This window comes from Pholcus phalangioides, unplaced genomic scaffold (assembly GCF_987345545.1).
Source record: "Pholcus phalangioides strain wild (caught in Gottingen) unplaced genomic scaffold, Ppha-v1.0 ptg000010l_1, whole genome shotgun sequence".
NCBI lineage: Eukaryota > Metazoa > Arthropoda > Arachnida > Araneae > Pholcidae > Pholcus > Pholcus phalangioides.
In genome coordinates, this window is record NW_028301603.1 from 21,451,447 (window position 1) to 21,477,351 (window position 25,905).

Sequence of the window (25,905 nt, forward strand, 5' to 3'; positions counted from 1 at the left end):
CCCTGTGACTCAAATTTGGGTCGTAACTCATAGCTGAAGAATCCCTGGCTGTAAATGGATTTGTACGACCCATTTCGAAATGAAATGAGTCGAATTTAATCCATTAGAGCAATATTTGATATCCAGCAGCAAAACTTTAACTTCTAAAAAATAAGAAAAGAATATCGTCCGACTTGATGTTTCTCTGTGTTTCCTTAATCTATTGTCACCCATGGCTTTCTGAGCACCATAATTTTTTCTCGTGGCTGCTTTATACCGTCTTGTTCAGGGTCCAAGACTTATAGAAAAAAGTAATTTTTTGAGTAAATTTGTAGTGAATTATTTTTTTTATAAATAAGGTCGATATCTGAACCCCTAGGCTAGTGTTCAGTGAGCTATTCGTGTCATCATCATGGGTCCCCAAGTAATGATGTTAGGGGTTCCGTACTGAGCTGGAGGAAACAGCCTACATGTTCAATTACTTACTCTCTACAAGCCTAGCTCCAGATATCTTTATGTAGCACCCTCTCCTATGGGCATGAGTGCTTCCCAAATAATATATGGATGAGCTCGTGAGTTGGCCCCGGCTCTAAGGGCAGATATCACCATGTAGGATCCCCATGGACATGAGTTCTTCCCAGGCCCTGTCTGGATGTTTCTATGCGTTAAGATGGTCCGGATTAAGGACAGTTCCGATAGATTCTGAAGTTTTCCCACCATATTTCTAATAAAAATATCTATCTTTCCCCCCCCCCCACATCTGAATTTTTCTTCGACAGTTCTCTGTGCCCCCTCAGCCACCTGTCATGGCCCCGGTCTATTTGATTTTTACACGCAGCCCTAATTTGAATATACCAGAACCGCCAGTGGGTCATATGCCCCCTCCCTCCCCAGGTTAAGAAACACTGTACAGTAAATACGCACTATACAGTAGGATTTTATACACTGTCTTTTATTCATTAAACACCTAAACTCAAGAGAGACATAATGAACGGCATCGGGGATGGGGGGGGGGTTTCGTGTCGGGAAAATTCACCGACCAATAATTCATCGAATGGACAATGGACAACATTGTTGGATGAGCGAGTAAGCGAGGTGGCTAAGAAAAAGATGCCCATAACAAATATGGTTGTCATATATTCCTAAAATACAACAACCCAATTAAAAATGCAATTATAAAAATCAAAACTACAATATACATGATAAAATATTATACAAATGCCCACATACAGAATACTTATGGTACTTTTATTCTAAATATGGATAGATTCTCGATTAACATGTTTATCGTATTTCTTTTTAAACGTGTCGATTGTGTTGCAATTTACTAATTCCAGGGGTAAGCTATTCCATTTATTGGCAACCCTATTAAAGAAACGTTTCCTGCAACACCATAACCTAGAATTGTCCCTTAGCAGTCGAGAGCGGTATCCCCTTGAAAAAGCAGTCGATTGGCGGTGTACTAAAAGTTGATGGTCCATCCTATTCATCCCGTTGAAAATTTTTTGAACGCTTCGATCATATCTCCCCGACATGCGTTCATCCGATGTAAACATATTCAAAAAATGAAGTCTTTCTTCATCGCTCACTTGTTCGCCCACTCACCAACACTCTCTCACTATCACTCTTTTACTCCCTCACTAACTGCTGTATCATTTACTGACTCACTCACTTGGTTATTCCTCGCTCACTCTAACTGGCTCACTGACTCGTGTCGAACTGTTGTCGGTGAATTTTCCGACGATGAATTGTTGGTCGGTGAATTTTCTGTAAGTCTGATTTTTTTTCTCGATACAAATTTGATATTATACGATTTATATTATTTTAACAGGTGTTAAGATTCCGTTTTCATGCTCGACCATATTAAACACCCCCAGGCGGATTCGACCCACGGCGCCTCACGCGTCCTCCTTCCGTAGTTATTGTAAGTTTTAAAAATAATACCGTTACTACATCATTCAGAATGAAGAAAATTCAAAGCGAAAAAAAAAGAGTATTATTCTTTTCAAATGTATTTCGATTGCACAATTCCAAAAAAAACAAATTAATACCAAAGAAACTGCATCCAATAAGAATAACGAAACAGTCCAATAATAACGACGATATGAATCCCCATAACTGATGTTCGCCGAATTAGTCCGATATTTAAGAGTCGATATATACGTCCGAATAATCGAGGAAAATGAAAGTTAAAACAGGGGGAGGAGAGAGAGAGTGAGGGAAGGCACTATACATAAAGCACTTCTCTTTTCAGCAGTAGAATTAGAAGGGAACGCGTTTAATTCCGCTTTAGCCCTTTCGTGGAAACAGCAAGAATATCGAATCCCGATAACTCTTTCGCAGCAGAAACAGAGAGAGTGAAATTACTCTCTAGTCCCTCTCTCTCTCTCCATGCACATGCTTATGATGCCCACTTCACAGTTCATCTCGGAACCGGGAACTGGGCCATAAGAACGGTCGATATTTCGATATTAAGTACATTTCTCTCTGTATGTGTGTGTACGTGTGTTGCAGACTTTCATTAGGGGAGGAAGATTCTACTTTTATACACATATACGAAATTGAAAAACACAGAAATATTCCGGTGACTGCTATAGAAGACAGAGAGAGATAAGAAATGTGATGTTCATCATTCATCCGACTTCTCTACGTCATTAGAATACATTTGCCACTTTAATTTTCATTTCATATTCAAAATTGCGTAATGCCCAGTAATAAACAATGAAAATTGGTTTTTTTTCAAATTAATTAGCATTCTTTTGCGTCCTTTATGCTTGAAAACAGTTTGCATTCCTCGTGGTTTACAGATAGCATTTAATTCGAAAAACGTGTTTGAACAATAAAAACTTGATGCAACACAGATGACATTTTTTTTAAATACTGTTCAGGATCGACATAGTGATGAGCTGTATGAAATGTCTTATAATAAAAATGTATTGGCAGGGAAACGTTAATTTTGGCCATTTGCCTATTATAGATGATCTCAAATTTGCTAGGTGCTGTAGAAAGTCTGCAAGAGTGTTGTATGTGGCTGTAAGAGAAGGAGACGCAGATGCCAAAAATGTGGCATACAGGGTGGATATCTCCCTATAATTATACACCCGATTCCTTGTGAAAAACTAAAAAATGATAGTAATAATAATACAAGATATACGGAAGACTGGATGTTGTGAAGATATTTATTATTTCAGATGTTTATTTTTTAAGGAAGGAAAAAACTCATCTCTGCCTCCACCGGGAGTCGAACCCGGGTCCCTCGATTGCCGGACGAGTGCTCTGACCACTAAGCTACAGAGGAGATAGAGATTTTCCTTCGCTAGAGCGTATATATGCCGAACGGAACCGTGCAATGGACGGTGAAACCGATCAGCTAATAGCTCATTGATGAGTTTTTTCCTTCCTTAAAAAATAAACATCTGAAATAATAAATATCTTCACAACATCCAGTCTTCCGTATATCTTGTATTAACAAGTGGAGAGCGACATTCATGTCATATATATAGCCCTCTGGTGGCTCGTCGTCAATGAGCTATTAGCTGATCGGTTTCACCGTCCATTGCACGGTTCCGTTCGGCATATATACGCTCTAGCGAAGGAAAATCTCTATCTCCTCTGTAGCTTAGTGGTCAGAGCACTCGTCCGGCAATCGAGGGACCCGGGTTCGACTCCCGGTGGAGGCAGAGATGAGTTTTTTCCTTCCTTAAAAAATAAACATCTGAAATAATAAATATCTTCACAACATCCAGTCTTCCGTATATCTTGTATTAACAAGTGGAGAGCGACATTCATGTCATATATATAGCCCTCTGGTGGCTCGTCGTCAATGAGCTATTAGCTGATCGGTTTCACCGTCCATTGCACGGTTCCGTTCGGCATATATACGCTCTAGCGAAGGAAAATCTCTATCTCCTCTGTAGCTTAGTGGTCAGAGCACTCGTCCGGCAATCGAGGGACCCGGGTTCGACTCCCGGTGGAGGCAGAGATGAGTTTTTTCCTTCCTTAAAAAATAAACATCTGAAATAATAAATATCTTCACAACATCCAGTCTTCCGTATATCTTGTATTAACAAGTGGAGAGCGACATTCATGTCATATCGTAATAATAATAATCCGTTTTTGGATCGGATGAATATTTTGAGAGTTACAACGTTCTTGAATTTCTATGACGTGTCAGTTTTGTAAGGGTCAGTTGCGAGCCAAACACCCAACGAAAGTAAATTTCTTCCTCAGCAGAGGGTTGCAACTTTGGGGCATTCAAGTATTACGTCAGCATCGGGGGATGGGTTTCGGATTTGCTGACTTTTGCTGACAATGGGGGGAGGGGTTTGAAGGTTGTTACGTCATCAACTTACGTCATATTCTAAGCTGCTGACGAAATTTTGCTGACAAGGGGGAGGGGTCAAAAATGGCTGAAAATCTGCTTACGTAATACTTGTATGGCCCCTTTTGAAAATGAACTAAATATTGAATCACATTAGAAGTCAAATTCGGCCTTCTTTTTTCACGATTGGCGCTTTTTCTCGCCATGTAGTTATGAGTTATGTTATAACCTTACTATTACGTGTTTGCTTCACCCGCTATATTGGTAAATTTAATACTCGCTGTATATTTATATCTGAGCAACAAATCAAACTGATTTTATTAATATCAGACTATGTCACAGCGCCGACTACACATTTTTGTGGGTCCGGTCATTTCGATAGAAAACGAAAATAAAATAAATAGAAATAGAAGACTACGGCAGGCAAAATGCCCAACAAGGTGGCTGAGAAAAGAAAATAACCCCGCCCCATTTTCGCGATAGCCGCGCCCCCTTCAAGTGGGGCTCACCTTAAGGTACAGCTGCGAACAATAGACATACCACGTGATATGTTCGGCGTGACATGCAGTTATTCATAAAATATCATTTTATCTGCCTCCAAATATATTTTCTCGGGTTCATCGCCTTATCCATTAGGCCACACGGACACACTCCTGTGGGTGTGTTGGAACATAGACCCCCACCTGAATCTTCCCATCTTTGACTTCACGACTTGCCAACTAACCACGATATCACAAAAAATATTTTATAATTTATTTTCATGCGGAGGAATATTATATTTATATATAAATACGAAATTGAAAAACACAGAAATGTCTCGGTGACTACTACCAGAGACCGAGAGCGAGATAAGAAACGTGATTAACACATAAGCATCATCGTGTTCCAAAACCACATCAACATGATCGACAGCCTTATAATGATTTCGTGCAGTTTGCCTAATGAGCCATTGAGATGACCGTACAGCAGAATTTGTCACAGTTCGCATTCCGGCACGTATCCGACTTCTCAAGAACAACGTGAATACCGTTCTTTGGTTGGTGCTGTACAAGTGAAAGCTGCATAAAGCCTACAATAATAAGCAATCCAGTATACTTGCGCGTCGTGGTGCGATTCTGCTTGTATGGCAATGCTCGCCATAATATCCCATAAGTGATCTTTTTCCAACATCCGAACAAATGAAAGTCCAGTTGTGACATATTGGTGTTGTAGGGCAAGAAGGTCATAACTTCACACCGTTTTCGTGCCAAAGCCTTCCGCTCACCTTCTCCTCAAGAAACTATATGCCTGTAAGAATTCCTACGGTGACTCAGTGGACTGGCTTCCTTATGGCATAGGAATGCTTTGTTCAATTCTCCAAAACACTATCAAATACACCTGTCAATCCGGTTCGATAAATCCACTCTAACGGATTTCATTCGATCGACATCTAAAAGCTCAAAGTTTACGTCAATACAGCCATATCGAATCAAGACTATCAAGTATTTCTCATATAAGTTATACGACCGTCATTGCATTGCCATCTATAAATATATTTTTTTCTTACTCTTGAACCCGGATGTCCTGGTCATAAAATATACGAAACCTTCAACGTTATATTAGAAAAACGAACCTCCATCATAAAAAGAGCCCTTTTTTATATGGTGGTGCGTGCTGTGCGGCTTTTGCCATGTCTTCTACTATCCCGACGGACCGCTTGCCATATAAAACAGACAGGAAAAAAAATGGCGATCAACATAAAACTCTTCTCGGCGATCCCCTTGGATATGTCGATCAAGGAGAGAATTCTCTTACTTTTTTCTCTCTCTCTCTCTCTCTTCCGTAATCATATCCCTGGCTATTATCGATGTAGGGATGGCTCGATCTTGTAGTTGATCGTAAAGTAGATCTCTCATGGCTGCTTCTTTTTCCATTCCACTTTTATGTTGTACGCGAAAAGAAGACGAGCCATCATTATTTAAGCTCGCGACATCACGTGACCGGCATAATATAAGCAGCTTCGCTTATGTACCCCCTCGATTGGCTATTTTCTGAATTCCATTGACCGTTCCCATCATACGGCGGACGGACGACTTAATGCACTCACTCATGGTCCGGACGTCTACTCCGAAAACACTTTGCGTGTGTTATGCACCGTACGTACTTCGCATACCATTTACTTCGCTGATGGGACGGCTATCCACGTATCTTTTCAGCATGAAAACGCTAATGCAACCTTCTGTTTTGTACTAGTTTGTGCAAAATTATGTTTAAAATACTTTTGGCTCACAGTGTAATCTCGAATTGTTTCAGAAACTCGATGAATCTATTCGTTCGAGTACAAATTTGAACGACTAGATTGCACTATTGATGATGACGAGCATCCACGTCCCAGCAGATTTTAGGCCATTGCTGAAAACTATGCTATGCTCCCTGTATATATATATATGTGTATATATGCATCCACATCACCATCATGTGTCACCCCCCCCCCCTCTCATTCCATACCTACAAGTCTATCTTCGTCTATTCTCGGGCTCGAGGACGAGCAACCATGGACTCTTGTATTCTCCGATAATGCTGAGTATGAGAGTCTGAAACCACCTGGCTTCCGACGTTATCCCGTATTTTCCTCGATAAAATATGGTCACCCCTAATCATAGTAAATGAATTTTAATCGCATCTGATTATATATTTTCATTGCTTGAAACGTATTGGAAAAATGTCATACCATGGTTTCAACGACAAAATTTCAAGGAATCTTTAAATTCGAATCTCGTCACGTTTCATCAGAAAATGATCGGAATATTCTAATACGGATTATTATATGAATCCGTGATTATAGGATGTGTTGCTTTGCGATTGTGACATTATTTCCCCTCCATCCGCAACCGGACAACACCCGGAAGCGATTCCAGAGAGAGATTTCGTTTCCTGTGTTTCCTTGGTGAGAATTATTAATGAAGCGTCCCGCTCATTAAGATACTAATTACGACGCCATGGGAAACATGCGATCCCCGATTTTCCACTCCGGCGGTGTTGTTCCGGAGATAACGTTCGATTGAGTATCAAAAGCGAAAACCATAACGATAACCGAAATGAATGTAATGATAAGTATTTTCTTCAAGGATTTCGTTAATGCGATCGAATATATCTTTTGCGTACTCTATTATAACAACATTATCTTTCCTCCCTGTTGGATGTCTCGTTGTTAATTATTAGTGGGGGAGGTTACTTAATGTTCGAGGAATTATCGATTTAGAATATTATCATAGCGTATTTAGATCGATTGATATTCCTATATTAACTTGCGATTAACTCCGGTCTTCACACTCGGAGATGGTTCGGCTCGAGGGATTCACGGAAAATTCGCCGACAACAGATTGCCACCGAGGGGCCGAGTGAATGACCGAATCAGTAAGAAAGTGAGTGAGTAAGCGAGCGAGCGGGTGTCCTAAAGAATAGATGATAGAGCAAGTGAGCAAGAGGGCTTGGCCAACACCTTCCATAGCAGAAATCCTCCGCGTGAAGCTCGTGACGTCACTGAAGTTGACCATTTCACTATAGTCATTGGATGTATTGCAAAAAAAAAGAAAAATATTTCGCATACGTCATCCTGCTATATACATTGGCTACAGGTGAAATGGGTGACTTCAGTGACGTCAAAGCTTGGCTATAGAAGGTGTTGGCTTGACACACTGACTCGGTTAATTGTTCACTCACTCGTTCACTCAATCACCTACTCCATGACTCAGTCACTCACTTTGATCTCTTGGTGGTAAGCTGTCGTCAGTGAATTTTTGGCTGTAAATTTTCCGTTGGGGAATTTTAGCCCTCTTTGGGACAGAGTGGTTCTGGTGGCATTTGGTGTTCTGGTTTGGTTGAGAATTTTTAGCGGGGAATTTTCCATCTGTGAATAATTATTAGAGACCGGATTATATGCATTTGCATATTTTGGCCTTTTTTAGCATTAATGCATATAAATGCATAAAATTCAAGAATTTTCAGAATAAGTGCATATTTTTGGACGTTTATTTAAGCGTAATCACTTTTTTATATGACTTTTCAAATAAATATTGCTAATAATACAGTAAAGCCTCTCTTTTGCGTTCACCGGCGGGATAAAAAAATTCGTTCGTAAAAGAGGAGTGGCCGTTGAAAAGGGGTTCGAAATGTATACTTCTAATATACAAGGGGAGAATATTAATTGGCCGTAAAAGAAGGGTGACCGCATTTGACAGGTGTCCGTTAACGGGGGGGAGGGGGTTTACTTCATTTTTTATAACATCGGTTTTTCTGCCGCAGGTGGAATTTAGTGAATTAATAGAGATGTTCGTATTTTCCAAATATCTGTGCTCTATTATTGAGGCTATTCTGGAGATATGTCAAAGGCGTTCAATGTTTTTGAGAAATAGTGTCGAAATTATTTTATTACTGGTATTTCGTTACTGAGCAGCTACAACAAACTAGAAATCGAAAATGCCTAAATAAAAAATGTGTAGAAGTTTTTTGCATATGCAGGTATATGTGGCAGGATATTTTTTGTTAATGAAATATGCACTAAGAAATGGAAAATATTAATTTTAAAACTTTTTCATGATTTTTTAGTGTATATTTTGGGTTTTAATGCATATTTTGGCATTTTTGAGTGCATATTTTGGCATTTTTGAGTGCATATTTTGGCATTTTTGAGTGCATATTTCAGCATTTTAAAAGCATATTTCGTCACTTTTTTAGTGCATATAATCCGAGCTCTAATAATTATTATTGGTGGTTAATTTTTCTGTCGGTGAATTTTTTTACGTAGAAAGAAAATCTTTGCAAACATCTCTTTGAAATTATCTCTTTCACATGTGCAAAGAAAAAACCTACATGTACAGATAGCATCTCTTTTATACAGAGAAAAAACATCTCTTTCACAATCAGAAAAAAAAATCTTTCGCGTGTAGAATAAACATATCTTTTAAAACATCTCTTTCATATGTAGAAAAAAACATGTCTGAAAAAAACCACTTTTACATAGATGAAAAAACATCTCTTTGAAAACATCTAGAGAAAGCTAGAAAACTGAAATTTTAATATTTCATTGAACAAATATTATATCGATCGTTAATTCCCGAAGGGGTTCAACTTCGAATATTTACGGAATAGATACGGATTCTCTTCTTTTTTTCTAACTTCCACAATTTGCGGCTAAAATAAGCCACGCGTGAAACTTTTCCACAACCTTTAGATCAACAAGATTTGATAACATAAATATTCAATAAGGAATTTTTACGGCAGAAAAAATTCTTTGCTCAAGTTCTTGGACGGAGCAAAAAAAAGAGGAGAGATAACAACGGACATGTCGCGTCTTAAGGAAGAGAAATGGCTCGCAGATGGGTATTGAGAGCCAACAAGAAATAGCAACAAAAAAGAAGAAAGGAAGTAAAGCAAAGTAAAGGACTTATCGCTAAAGAGGATCGCCAAGTGGGATTAGGAAAGAAAGCCGACAAGATTTTGAACGGATTGTTGGTGATCGCCTTTGAGACCTTAAGTCAACCTCGATACACTCACTGGCAGCACCGCACGACAAACAAACCATTACTTCCCTTCTTCTTACCATTTATATCGAACGGCCACAAAAATAAAAAGAATCTAATTTCTCTAATAACAAATGACAAACTCGGAAAAAACTATCTAAACACATAATTGGAGATTTTATACTTTCTTTATGTTCGTGTTTCCACAAATTTTAACGTAAATTACGGAATTTATGGATTTGCGGCGCCGCTTCCAGCAAATAAAAACTGACGGTGGTGACGTCACGGACGATCTATGTGTGTGCGCATGAGAAAAAAGAAGAGTCAGTCGATCGGTAAATACCGAAGCGTGCCAACGGCAGTGAGGCCTGCGTGCCGTTAGTATCTCAAGATGTAAATAAAAAGTTATATTTTTTTAATCAGGAATGCCTCTAATTACCGAAGCCAATTCACCTCCCATAACGACGAGACGAGCCGCGGAGATTATCTCGTCTAAACGCGGTTACTTCGCCCGATAGATATCCTATTCCACATATCCACGATCTGCCGAATGTGTTATAAGGCAAAAAGATTTTCACGAAATTGGACATTGTCCGAGCGTATTTCCATATTCCTGTCTCTAAAGAAGATATTCCTAAAAAACAGCCCTCGTGACCCGTTTCGGAAGTTTGGAATTTCTGTACAGCTAAATTTCGGACTTGAATGTGCCGCATAAACCTTCCAAAGGTTTATGAACGAAGTTTTGCATTCTTTCGATTTCGCCATATGCTGCTACTTAGACGATGTTCTCATTTTTTCCGAAAACGAGCAACAACACATACAACATGTAGAAAATGTTCTCAAGAGACTCCATGACTATGGTCTAAATATTATTGTTTCAAATTACGTGTATGGCAAACCTAAAGTCACTTTCTTAGACCACGAAATTATTGCCACGATGACGGCATACGGCCACTCAAATCCAAAAGATCACCGCTATACAAAATTTTCCTAAACCGATTTGCATTGCCAAACTCAGAAAATATCTTGGATTAATAAATTTCTCTCGTCGATTCATTAGAAATGCCGCTAAAATTTTAGCACCCTTAACCAACCTACTAAAAGGGTCAACAAAAACGAATGATCAGACGAAAATTGAGTGGAATGCAGAACTAAATACACTGCATTCGAAAAACTCCAAAGTCACTCTACAAACAGCAACACTGTTATCATTTCCTAACGTTGACGGGAAATTAATACTTCAGTGTGATGCCAGCGACAAAGCAATTGGTGCAACATTGAACACTCTCGAAAATAACGAGCCACAACCACTCGCATTTTTTTCTAAGCATTTAGATAGAACAGAACAAAAATATTCCAGTTTCGATAGAGAATTACTTGACGGAACATCAGTACCCAAAGTTAGCTTGAATAACTTGAAAATGAGCTTGTCTGAAGTTAGTTTGAACATTCAGTGTCCTCCCAAGTTAGTGAGATTAAAGCTTAACACATCAATAGCAACCATGAAACATTTTCTCAGCTGGAAGTTCCCCCATAAAATTCCAACATAGAAGCAGCATATTTCTTACCCCCAATTAGGTAAATAAATATTATATGTGCGATGGAAGTTTTTGAGGCGATTTTCAGCAATGCTTGATCATTCAGCGTCTCAAGTTTGTTTGAACATTCGGTGTCTTGATCTAGCTTGAGAATTTCTAAGCGAGGTAGAACATTCAGTATTCCAAATTAGCTTGAACATCCAATGTCCCGCTGTAGTGGTCGAGTGGTCATAGTGTCGGACTCACATCGTTAAGATCCGGGTTTAAACCCCACCGTCGCGGAAGTGGTAGTCGGCGGAAGTTGGTTCTCTGCAGTTCCAAGGCTTGAATGCGAGCCGATCTCCCCGTTAAAAAGTCTCCCCGCAGAGAGCAACAGGCCTACAACGTTCCAATTATTCACTCACTATGAGTTGAGAAAAACTCAATTTAAAAAATTGATGGCAGCACTACACATAACAAACATTACACAGAAACAAACTTCACGGAAGGTTCACTATACACACATTCCAACATGTACCAATTCGTTAGAAGTTCCACAGAGGAATATGGACGAGGTGCATGTGTCTGGTTTAGTAGTAGTGTCCCAGGTTAGCTTGATAATTCATTCACTGTTTCAAGTTTGCTTGTGTGCTCCGAGTTATATTTAACTTTCAGTGTCTCAAGTGTTTTTCAACATTCAATTGTCTCAACTTTGTGTGAACATCCAGTTATCCCAAGTTAGCTTGAGCGTTAAGTGTCTCAAGTTTGCTGTACCATTCGTTCAGTGTCACGTTTGCTTGAAAATTCAGTGTCCCGAATTATATACAGAACATTCAATGTCCGGAAGTTGTTTAAATACATAGTGTCTCAAGTTTGTTTGAACATCCAGTGGCCTAAATTAGCCTTCACTTTCAGTATCCCAAATCAGCCTGAATTTTCAGTGTCCCTAGTTTGTTACAGCATTTAATGTCCCGAATTAGCCTAAACTTTCAGTGTTCCGAATTCACTCTGCCACGAAGCTGGGCTGGAAGAGATCACGGCAACGGGATAAGTCCGGTGGCAGAGACCCTGGCGTTCATTCATTCAGTGTTCCGAATTCGCCTAAACTTTCAGTGTCCTAAATCAGCCTGACCTTTCAGTATCCCCAAGTTTGCTTGAACATTCCGTGTCCGAATCTGCCTGAATTTTAAGTGCCTCAAATTTTTTTGAACATTCAGTGTCCCCCGGATTCAGCTAGGAATTTTGAGTGTCCCAACTTTATTTAGAAATTCAGTGTTACAAGGGCGATTGAACATTCACTGTCAAAGTTAACTTGAGCTTTCGGTGTCCGAAGTTTGTTTCAACTTTCAGTGTCAAAAGTTAGCTTGAACTTGCGTCGTTGATTATTTTATGTGAAAGTTAGAACGCAAAATAAACAAAGCTCTGACAAAGTTAGCCATGCACGAACACATACTCACATAACATATTCCGACAATACCAACATATACCGATTCATTAATTAGCATGAAGCATATCGTACGGTTAAGTACAAATACAAATACAAGGCCACAACAAGCAAAATGATCAACAAGGTCGCTGAGAAAAAGATGCCCATAACAAGTATGTATGTCAAGTATGTATAAGGAGGTATAGTTTACTAGACACTGTCAGGGACAGGGTACATTTCATGATCGCATGGTATCTAAAACGCTGAAAACAATATTTTCCGGGATGCCAATATCCATCCGAAGACGAATCATCAATCCCATTTACCAAACATAGCTGTCAAAAATTCAATAATGTTATCGCTTGGAGAACTCGTATAATAATCAATAAAATCAATTACAGTTTTCTCTTTTAGTGAAAAATACTTAAAATTCCTAGAAAATAGAAAGGAAGAAGACGTCAAACTCTTCCCTTTTTCGGTATTCCCTTTTTTACCTTACGCGAGAATTTGTTCCCCTCGGCCATTTCCACAAGGGGGAACGTGGAAGCTGCCATTCAGCTGTCAACAGCACGTGGCAGCACGTGACACCAAAGGTGGAGTTTTGTCGTGTTTTTCCCTCTCTCTCTCGCACCTTCACCAAATAAGAAAAGGCCGCGTTATAAGATGTGATGAAAACTACATACAATTTTTTATTTATTTTTTTCTCTCTTTGAACTTAAAAAAAATATCTTACAAACGACACACACTCTACCTTTTCTTATTTTATATTCGCATTACTTATTTCACCCGCGTTTCAAGTTATTCAATATACACATATATTTTTCCTTATCCCTGTATCCCTTCCTCGCCAAAATCCGGGAGAATTTCGGACATTCGACCAACTCGGGAAGGATTTCTTCCCCCCCCCCCTCCTCGGAATCCTTTATTCAAATGTAAATAAAATATAAAAATGGGACCGAAACCCATTTCGAAGTGCAAATAGAATTTCGACTGTCTTATATGTATTTTGAGAATTCGCTGAAACAGCATCTTTTTCGTCAACTTCAAATATATACATAGCATCTCTCCTATAAATACAGTAGATGTATTCGGTAAATATACACTAGAATAGACATGGAATTTTATATTTGTGACATCTATTCTTTCTTGTGTACCGGGTTATCAAAAATGAGGTTAGCATTTGAAAATGCAGTCAAACCACACTACGACGATACTCGATATGACGATAAATACCTCTACAACGGAATTTTTTTTTTTCGAATCCTGTTTGGAATTGCCAAGAGTCTAAGGCTAAACTCCTCTCGATACTACGATAAATCCCTCTATAACGATATTTCTGACCAAGGGTGAGCAACCTTGTTAATCTTGGGCCAGATATGCGATATCTCTGCCGCTCACGTGTTTATTCACACATTCTTGTGTGTATAAAAGGGTTGCCATCTGACCCGTATTTTACGGGACCACCATAGGGACCATTAAAATATGGGATCACCATAATTTTAAATTACTTCCCAACTTTCTTATAAAATGTCCCGTTTTTTCTTATTTTTAACAAGGCTTACTTGAATTTTTGAAATCAAGAATTGAGATTATTTTTATGACTAATGACTATTATTTATGATTATTTTGAAAATTATTTCATGATAATTTTAATAATGTAATTTCTATCATAATTAATTATAACTATATACATATATAAATATAAGTACGTATATTCATATCTCACATATTTTTCAATTTTTTTTCTTTTTTTCTGATGAAATACATTTTTACCCACTGCGACTTGCAGTAGCCCCGTATTTTCCTGCCATTGGCGATTTTTCAACAATTTTAGCGATATATGCCCCCCCCCCTTACTTACCTTCGACAACTTTTTTGACTGCAATTGGCAACTTCACTTTTCTTTGACTATTTTTTGTTTACTGCAGTTGGTAAATTCATTCGCATTTGATTTCTTTTTCTTTCCGATAATTGGCGATATCCATTTTGTGAATCTAGTTTCCTTATTTTTATACAGGAAATAATGTCAGTTTCGACATTTATTGTGTTTGTGTTTTGTGTAGTGATACTTTTCTACTTTTCTAAGGGACGGGACACCTTTTGCGGAATGGATGGGAAGCACATGAAATAATTTGCGGACGGGCAAAAACATATAAAAATAGAACAAATAATTTGAGGGCAGACCAGGAAAAATTTGTAAATAAGAGAAATAATTTGTAATCTTGATAACAGATAAGACGGAAATAGAAACCAATGTACAAAAAAATATGTAAAACTTACACAGGGTGAATCCGATCTATTCTGCCACACGAAAAGGGGTGATAGACGAGCCCAAGTGGATCATGAAACAACCCACCAACCCTGTCCTATTTCGAACCGTTATCGAGTTATGGTGGATAATCGATTATGGAAAAAAATACGTGAAGTCTGAAAAAACCCGGATTTTAATAGTTTCTGACAGCAACTAAGCAAACTAAGCAAGTATTCGGAAAGCGCAGAAAAAATCCTATGAGGTCACACCAATTTCATCAAAATATCTGTATTTGATGGCGAGCTACAGGCACTGAAAGATTGGCAAAGTTCAAAATCGAATTGTCGCCAACATTTTTAATTGAAAATTCCGTAAACACCCCTCTAGCTACAATCTGTCAAATTTGCCAAAAACGTGTCCATTCCACCAGCTTTTGAAAGAGCCCAGAATAAACCAAATTGGCCATCTGTGGTTCAGGAAAAATTTAATAATTTGTTTGCAATGCATCACTGAAACCTGCGTTCGTCGAAATAATTTTAGTAAGTTTTGGCGAAAATTCGATTTTTCCCTTCACCGATCTCAGAGCTTCTGTCTCGCCATTAAATGTGGATATCCTGTAAGTAGAGATAGTGTCACCTTATAGGATTTTTTGTGCAAAATCAAACTGTCGCCGAAATCTGTTACCACCAATTACGAATTTCGTTGAATATCTACTTCGATAAACGTGATTTCAGTGATGTATTGCAAACAAAAGCTTAAATTTCTCCTGAACCAGAGAACCGCTATGGTTTATTGTAAGCTCTTTTTCGGAAACTGGGGGAATGGAAAAGTTCTTGGCGGCAAAATTTGACCGATTGTAGCCAGAAGAGTGTTCGCAGAATTGGCAATTATATTTTGGCAACAATTTGATTTTGCACATACGGTCACCAACTTGGTCAGTCACACGATTACCGACTTGGTCACTCACTCAGTCATACAGTCAATCACACATTCGGTCACTCACCCACTTATATTGTCACTCATACAATCATTCACCCAATCACTTGATCACTCACACAGTCAGTCGCTTACGTGGTCACTCATACAGTCAGGGTAAGAAAAATTTCCAGGGGAGAAATGTACCAAAAACTACCAGGGACGAAATTTCCGGATCTCGTGTAAAACACCACGCAGCAAAAGCACACTTTCTATTCTGAGGCGAATGAAAGAAATATTTACTCAAGTAAGGTTGGCCATCGCGGTTCGTTTGCAAATATCCAGGAATCTCGAATTCAATCAGTGAATTCAAAAGACACCAAAATACCATGAAATATCTTGAATTTGATTCCAGAGATGAACCGAGCGAAGCGAAGATTGCGGCTGGAAATCCAAAAAAGCCATTTATTTTTCGCGTCACGTAGAAAAACACACACACACACATCTAAGGGCGAAATAAAAAGTAAAACTGCAAGTTTCTATTATTCTTTGGTAGAAATCCTAGAAGAAGAAAAAAAAATCTAGGAAATTGTTATCACCGAGAAATTGTTCTTTTACCTGCTGTTAACTCATAAATATATGAGAAATACAAGTGAAAACAGTTATTTATTTTGTGAGGGAACAAACTGAATATATACGTGATTTTCTTGTTTATGGCGAATTCTTACGCCATTTTCCTCTACTTTTGTTATTTTTATGATTCCTCACAACGTGGTTTCTTTTTTGTGCTATTTTTACGATGTGGAAGGTCGTTGAAGTGGGAAAAACAATGATTTTAGTCTGCGCAAGTTTAACGCAATCGTATATCATGCAACATCGCATGCGACCCACGAGTTGATGATAAGTTTCCTCACAAAAATTTCTCTCGTTTTTTTTCTCCCCTGCTATATATATATATTGTGTGTATGTGCTTTTTCTTTTCTTTCATCAATTTGTCATGTTCTCCGTCACGTTTCTGACATTTCAACAACAACGAATAAAAAAATTAGCGTTCTTGTAAAAAGAAGGAATCGTTATCGATCAAAAAGCCGCAGCATGATGATCATTACCAAAAAATTTTGCCCCAACAGAAACTGAATTTCTCGCAAAATGAGGCTGGATCACTAGAATAAAGTAAAACCTCCTCTTGACGGTCACCCCTCAAATGCGACCAACCCTGTTTCCCGCGGAGATAAATAAACATTTCCCGTCGAAAAGCCTATTTAAATAATGTATTTCGAACACCTGCATAAAGCCAAACCTTACCTGTTCGTAACGCTTCAGCCAATGATTCGTTGCTGAAGTAAAATAACTTCACCTAGAGGGCTTTGTCTACTAATCACAATGAAAACCTTATGTACGCGGCAGTAACAGGAAAATTCAGAAATCCTGCATTTTAAAGGGCTCTGATATTTGTACGTTTCCAGTTATATGTTTTGTGCAACGCCCTCTATGAACAAAACTTTAAACTACGCAAAACTACACAAAAAAAATATGAAGTTAGTTATACTTAGTAGACTCACCGTACGTCTTATTTATTTCGACCCCAATCGGCAACCTTTATTACGTAGTACAGTAATTCAACATAATGCTTTGTGCCAATTGGTGACGATTGGCCGAATCCTTTTCTTTGTCTCTCAAAGGGATATATTTTCTGTATTTTTCTAGTTAACAATCTAGTAACGATAGGTTGTAGTCTACTTGAAACTTCATCACTTAGAGCGGATACGGTCAAGAAATAAGGTATGTGTATACATATTTGAGGAGTAAATGCAAAATATCTCTATTATATATGTTTTGTGGATACATTTTTGTTTTCCCTTCGCATCCCATTCATCCTACGCAACAAAACCGAAGGAAATAAAATGGCATTTCTTTGGTTCATCTCATCAAAAAAAAAAAAATTCAATTTCCTTCTCACAAGTATTTTTACCTATGGCATAATTTCTTTTTCTTTCTTGAGAAAATTCCAAGAAAATTATTTTCTTTTATTTCCTTTTATCTCTTGAATTAAGAGAAAAACGTCTCTTCTTTTTTTCCTGCTTTACCCAAAAGCTACGGTTTTTTTTTCTCCTTTTTTTTTTCATGTGTAACTTATCATGTGCTTCATAAATTAAGGTATATATATATATATAAAGAGTTGTTTTTTTTTTCTTCTTTTCCGAACTGAAAATTCAAATTTCGTTTTCAAACACTTTTTTTTTTCAGCATTTTTTAAACTCAAAAATGGGTAACCCTCAAAAACATGTTTTTTTTCCTTCTATTTTCTGCCCCCAACAGCAGAGAAGCACATTTTAGAACTGAACAATATTCGATTTTATTTCCATGTGTTTCATGATGTATGAATCGCATAACTTGCGCACCTGCAGTAATATAAACTGATGAAAAATAATTTCTGCGTTCGTATAAATATATGCCATCTGCAGAAAATTATTTCTCCCTTCCATTTATTTGTTTATTTTTGTCGGTGCACGAATTATTTTTCCCATTCAATTTTTAACGATCCGCAAATAATTTTATTTATTTTTGACGGTTCGTAAGTAATTTTTTTTTTTTGCCGGTCTGGAAACTGTTTCTCCTATTTTAGCATTTCTTGTCGGTCCGCAAATTATTTCTCTCGCTTGTCTTTTGCCAGCTCACATACATTTTTTTTTTTTAAATTTCAAATACATACACAATAAATACAAAAAAATAAATAAAATACAGGGTAGATAAAAAAAATAAAGAGAAAACAAATTTTTTTGTGACTTTTAGGGGGAGGGATTTTAATAGGGATTTTACTATCCTTCCATCAAGTCTAGATGAGACGTTATTACAGACTATTCCTCCCGTTTATTCATTTTCTGTCTGCCTGCAAATTATTTCTTCTATTTCCACTGTTCCGTGAAATTGTCGAACTACTGTCACAAGTTCGCAATTGTAAAATGTTGAAAAACATTGCAATAGAGAGAGAGAGTGTACCATATTTGTTATGGGCATCTTTTTCTCAGCCACCTCGTTGGGCATTTCGCTGGTTGTGGCGTTGTATTTGTATTTGTATTAGGGTAATATATATTTTTTTCAAGTATTACCAAAACTACAAAAAAGGGAAGGCGTGTCTCGCAGATGACGTAAAGCTATTGTATGCATATATTGTCACAAGTTCGTCTGTTTGAGTTGGCCTGTGACCTTGATGAGTGAAGGGAGGGTTCATTTTCCAAGGAGGGTAAAAAGGGAAAAAAAACTGCGCAAAAGACGCCGACGGAAAATACTAACTTGATCCTTTTCCTGCGACCTCTTTACCGAGAGAAGATAAATGGAATCGCCTATCGTGACGTTTCATGACGTGGCCAGAGGCCAACTCAACGTGGGTGCACAATAATCGGGGTAGTCGGGAATCAAAGCAATTGAGAGTTGCTCCAGACCAACCTAAAACAGGAATTGCAGCGTGAACAAACGAATGGAGCATTTCTTTTAGTGTTGAAAAGTGCATGATCACTCATTTTGGTTTGAAAAATCGACGTTTCACTTGCGAGTTGAATGGTGTTGTTATTCCGGACGCAACTACGATCACCGATCTCGGTATTATTATTGATGAGCGACTTACGTTTTCTGAACATTGTTCAGAGGTGGTCAAAGAATAAAATAAAATGATCGTTTTCGTTCTCAAAAAGATCTCTTCGCGTGCTCCTAAAGTGATCCTTCCACTTTTCCGGGACTTAGTTCTCTCTGGATTAGAGTATGCGTCAGGTTTTGGAGACCATACTTACAGAGAGACATTGACTTGCTCGGGGGGGGGGGGTGTGTGCAAAGAAAAGTCATGCGTGCTCTTGATGGCACACGAGGCTTAAGCTATGAAAAATGACTTGATTTTTTCAAAATGTTTACATTGGAAGAGCGCAGATGCCGGGGGAGATATGATCGAAGTGTTTAAATTTTTCAACGGGATAGATAAAATGGACCAAGACTTATTAATACATCGTCAATCAGCTGCTTCGACAAGGGGACACCAGTATCGATTGGTAAGAGACAATTCTCTAGGTTGTGTGGTGTCACAGGGAGTTTTTCTCTCTAATAGGGTTGTTAATAAGTGGAACCTATTCCACTTATTAACAACCCTTACCTCCGGGGACGGGAATTCTAACACGATTGACACGTTTAAAAAGAAATACGACAAACATATTGAGATAAATGGAACTTATCCATACTTAGATGAGACAACCATAATTTTTTATGGGCAGTATACTTATATATACTGCTCTAATTGGGTTACTGTATTTTTGATATAGTTTATATACTATATATATATACACTGAAGAGCCAAAAAAACTGGTCAACCTGCCTAATATCGTGTAGGGCCCCCGCGAGCACGCAGAAGTGCCGCAACACGACGTGGCATGGACTAGACTAATGTCTGAAGTAGTGCTGGAGGTAATTGACACCATGAATCCTGCAGGGCTGTCCATAAATCCGTAGGAGTAAGAGGGGATGGAGATCTCTTCTGAACAGCACGTTGCAAGGCATTCCAGATATGTTCAATAATGTTCATGTCTGGGGATTTTGGTGGCCAGCGGAAGTGTCCAAAGTCAGAAGAGTGTTCCTGGAGCCACTTTGTAGCATTCTGGACATGTGGGGTGTCGCATTGTCCTGCTGAAATTGTCCAAGTCCGTCGGAATGCACAATGAATGCACAATGCACATCCGTCGGAATGGGTGCAGGTGATCAGACAGGATGCTTACGTACCTGTCACCTGTCAGAGTCGTATCTAGATGTATCAGGGGGTCCCATATCACGCCAACTGCGCACGCCCCATACCATCACAGAGTCTCCACCAGCTTGAACAGTCCCCTGTTGACATGTAGGGTACATGGATTCATGAGGTTGTCTCCTTACCTGTACACGTCCATCAGCTCGAAGCAATTGGAACCGAGACTCGTCAGACCAGGCAACGTGTTTCCAGTCCTCAACAGTCCAATTTCAGTGTTGTCGGGCGCAGGCAAGGCGTAAAGCTTTGTCGTGCAGTCGAGGGTACACGAGTGGGCCTTCGGCTCCGAAAGCCCATATCGATGATGTTTCGTTGAATGGTTCGCACGCTGACACTCGTTGATGGACGTGCATTGAAATCTGCAGCAATTTGCGGAAGGGTTGCACGTCTGTCACGTTTAAGGATTCTCGTCAGTCCCGTTCTTGCATGATCTTTTTCCGGCCGCAGCGATGTCGTAGATTTAATTTTTTACCGGATTCCCGATATTCACGGTACACTCGTGAAATGGTCGTACGTGAAAATCCAAATTTCATCGCTACCTCGGAGATGCTATGTCCCATCTCTCGTGCGCCGACTATAACACCACGATCAAACTCACTTAAATCTCGATAACCTGCCATTGTAGCAGCAGTAACCGATCTAACAACTATGCCAGGCACTTGTTGCGTTATATAGGTGTTGCCGACCGCAGCGCCGTACTCTGATTGGTTCCATATCTCTTTATTTGCATACGCATGCCTGTACCAGTTTTTGTGGCTCTTCAGTTTATATTCGACATCCATATTTTTTATGGGCATGTTGTCCATTGTGGCCTTTGTATTTGTACTCATCCTACAAAGCATCTATAGAATGGTTTTCTAGATTTTGCCGAGAATTTTTGTTAGTTGTGCCTGGGAGTAAACCCAGGTCCTCTTGTGCAAATCACACGAGCGCACTAACAAAAACACCAGAGAGGCGCAACTCCCATTTTCTACAACACGAGAACCCAAATACGGTTCTCGGACGACACAACTTTTCTTTCCACAGTTTTCCTCGGCGTAATAACCCCCGAAAACGATTCCTCCCCAGATCACCAAAACTGTTTACTACTGCATGCCTTGAAGTGCGTGGTCGCCCGCAGAGTTGCTGGACGAAAAACAATCTATATACAGGTATATCAAATTGATTTTCTGTGTGTATGTTCTCCATACAAATCTACAATTTTAGACCTATCTCGTCAAATTGTTTATACACAGGGTGTCCTATAATTCCAAATGCATTCTTTATGCCGTCAACCGTTCTTCGTGAAATTCCGTTCTTCGGTTCCAACTCAAAAATGGTCAAAATGTGTTTATTGCAATATACAATATAAGAAGTTGCTGCCCTGTCTCTTCTGAGGATAAAAAATTAAAATTAACGTTTTCGAGTGCAATATTCGCTGAGATATTAGAATTCAAAAACTGGAAAAAATTGGGAAGCCTAAAGTAACGGACAACGCTCCTTTCTTATGCTGCCCTTTTCCAACTTTTCTCCGTTTTTGAATTCGAATATCTCAGTGAATATTACATTTATACACATGGGAATTTTTTTTTTGTTGGATTCAGGAGATGCAAGGCAACAATATTTTAATTGGTAGTTAAATTGGAAAACGTACATATAAGGACGTAGGTTTTTTTTATTTTGTGATACAATTTATTTTCTCTCTCAAAATTGGAACAATTTCTGTCATTCTTCATTTTTTCACGCTGTAAATTCACTATGGCCGGGCCACCGAAGATCCCAGCCTAGGGGCCCCGCTGCCGGATGGGGGGGGGGGCATGATGGTTTGTCACGTCAATGCTCACAATAAGGAGAAAACCCGGGCAGCGCCAGGCATTATGGCTAGTTATCTATATATTTAAAATTTATTTTCTGTATGTGTTTCTCTATGTGTGTATGTTTTCTATATAATTCTACTTCACGACCGAGACCACACTGTAAAAGTCTGATGAAAGATCTATTGCAAAACAAAACAAGAAAAACCAACCAATAAACGTATTGGTAAATATATTCGAGCGAATATAACCAATACGCTTATTGGTTGCATTTTTCAAGTTTTAGAAAAGATTTTTTTCTAAAACGTTTATAGTGTAATCCAAGTCCGAAGCTTAAATCTGATACAACAATTTCGGACCGATCTCCTTCAAATTTTGCGTATTTATCAACTGAGACTCGACCTGAACGATAGACTATTTCTAAAGTTCATCAGAACTAGGCAAATTCCCAAAATGAGCAAAAAACCTGTCGGGCAACAATGGTTCGAATGACTCCAACAATAAGTTTTGAAATGTTCACTTTGGTTGCCGTGGTTCCTAAATTATGTGCTTAAGGCAGCATGTTTATCTCTTGGTTTGTCTATTTTTTTTCAATGCTGGCAGTGTATGGAAGAAAACGCGGGCAGGCCGAGTATTACAGCTAGTATCCTTCTAAAATTAATGTTCATACATTAAAATGATGGCTGATCCCCGATTCCGAACAATTTCGCAAGCTGAATGGACGCGAGTGTATATAGTCCTAGTTTTTCTTCACGAATGACTTTCATTGAACTGTATTCATGAAGTTGAAAAGGTTATTTAATGATTCAAGATCATCCATAAGGCATAATGGAATGAAAGGGATTAAAAAAATGGATTTTGCCCTGTTCCACAGGGAATAGCCACGCTTACTCTGTAGCCGCATTGCATTATATGGTAGGGGCACTATTGATGGGAATGGCAAAGACCGTCTCAATGGATATTTCTCGCATACGCCACGGAAACGTGCCGAGACGTATAATCGTATTAAAGCTTTGTTCGGTGTCGTCGATTCGACTCTCCGGGAAGTTCTTTTCTCATTTGGTCAGAGTTGAAAGCTTGCGGGAAAACTGCCAAGAAATTGTTCCGCCAGCATTTCACAGCCATTGCCGACTTTTGTCCAGAAAGAGAGAGAAGTGGCTCTCTTACGGGATGAGCCCAGTGGAGATAGGGCCAGCTTGAACATCACATCATTGATCCAGTGGCGCCACAATGACGACGCGTGCACCCTTCATTCCTCCACACTCCTTTTCCAATCCTCCATTACAACCCAAATGGAAGTTATGTGACGAATGAATCGGAGAGAGAGAGAGAGAGATCCACCAACGCATTCACCCTGTACACCACCACGAAGTTCACTTTGTTAAAGTGAACGAGGAGGACCGTTGGAAGCATCCCGAGAGCAATATATTATACCATGAGAAAACTAAGTGGGTAAGAGCAAAAACGAACAAAAATATGTGGGAAGATAATTTACGGAAAAGGAAAAGGAGAGGGAAGAGAGAGAGGAATTAGAGTGAATGCAGAGGAAGCAACTTACTCTATCTTCGTTCTGCATACGCGAGGTCGGCCTGTCAGGATGACTTTGGTGGAGTAATGGCTATGCAAAGTAGGCCAGCGATTCTATCGCAAAATCATAAAGAACGGTCGTAAAGTTTCCGTTCGAAAGTTGCCTCCCGATTCTTTGCAACTTCCTCCGCGGACCGACTTGAGCAACCTCAAGATAATTAGAATGAAAAACCCTTTATCTTAATAGTGGGCATGCGCTCGCTCTCCACCATCTGTCTGTCCTTGGCACAACTTTTACTTTTGCGTTCTCGTTTTTTGAAGTGAATATTCGGATATTTTGACGTGAATACGTCTTTAACCGAAACAGTGTCGAAGAAACTAGTGAGTTTTGCCCCGCTAACATGTGCTAAGTCAAGGGTGCTCAACCTTTAGGAAAGTGCATGCTACTTTATTGGTTCAAATAGGAAACTTCATTGGTTTGCATCGTGGGCTGCTCCAGTGATCTGGAACAGCACCGCAAGTCAGCTAGGTGATCTGAAAATGTGCCGCGGGTCATTTAAATGCTCTAGAACTGTATCGTATGCCCCTTAAGTGATCGAGGAACTGTGCGGAAAGTTATTGAAGTGGTGTGTAAATGATCCGTGGGGTCACTTAACTGATCTGGGAAGGTGCCACGGACAGCTAAAGTGGTCTGGAACTGTGCCACGGATCTGTTAAGTGATTTGTAAATATGCAACTTAGTGAATTTTCGTGAAATTAAAGTTGAGGTCTCAAACTACATCAAAAGACTAAGAGGGCTACATTTGGACCGCGGGTCACTTGACGTCAACGAAAAGAAAATCCACTGACAGCAATTCATCGGAAAAATTCACTAATGTAAATTCATTGACAAGAAACCGATAAGAAAATTTGTTGATTATAATTTATCCAAAAGAAAAATTGCTGACAGCAATTTATCGAAAATTATTTATTTATCAATTCATTGAAAAGAAAATATTCCGGTATCGATTCTTCGAAAAAAAACTCATTGACTCCATTTCAATGACACAAAACTCGCTAATTGCAATTCTAGGAAAAGAAGATTCACTCACCAATCGGACGAAAAATGAAATTTCACGCGCAGAAATTCATAGAAAAAAAATTAAACGGCAAGAAACTCGCCAACGCAGAATTTCCTGCCTCATATAAATTTGGTGAAATCAAACTTCGGTGAACAAATGCTATGTGGTTACTGAAAACGAGTCTCCAACTACATAATAGCAAACAGAGCCATCAAGGCTCCGTCTCCCCAACGCCAAAGTAAATAAATAAAATGGATTGCACAAATTAAAAAGAAAGAGGCATATACAGTCACGTCACAATTACATTAAGATAATTTCTCCAAACAAATACGATAAAGCAACAGAAATGTCCAAGAATCCCGTCAACAACAACGACGAATTGAAGCTCATGTAAATTTCAAAATGAATTGTGTACCTATAAAATGATATTTCAACTAAAACAATTCAATTTATGCATTAGATTTGAAGAAGAAAAAACTCATATGTGCGCCGCTGTGGTGGTCGAGTGGTTATAGTGCCGGACTCGTGATGCGAGGATCCGGGTTCGAACCCCACAGTGGTGGTCGGCTGAAGTTGGTTTTCTGTGGTTCCCAACTTCAAGGCGCAAATGCGAGCCGATCTCCCCGTTAAAAAGTCTCGCCACAGAGAGCAACAGTCCTACAACGGTAAATCATTCAACCATAACACTTCACTCATAGTTAGTAAAACTGGGGGCAGATGACAGCACTACACATAACAAGCATTACACAGAAACAAAACTTTACGCCAGGTTGCACTACACGTACACGCACATTCCCGCATATACCGATTCGTTGGGGGGTTCCGCGGGGG

The 25,905-nt window shown here is 39.0% G+C and overlaps 1 protein-coding gene across 1 annotated transcript in view; it reads right to left on the reverse strand.

Moving 5' to 3' along the window:
• LOC149081105 (tyrosine-protein kinase transmembrane receptor Ror2-like) overlaps positions 1–25,905 on the reverse strand; it is a 125,665-nt gene that overhangs the window by 75,535 nt on the left and 24,225 nt on the right. The gene's annotated exons all lie outside the window — the stretch shown is intronic.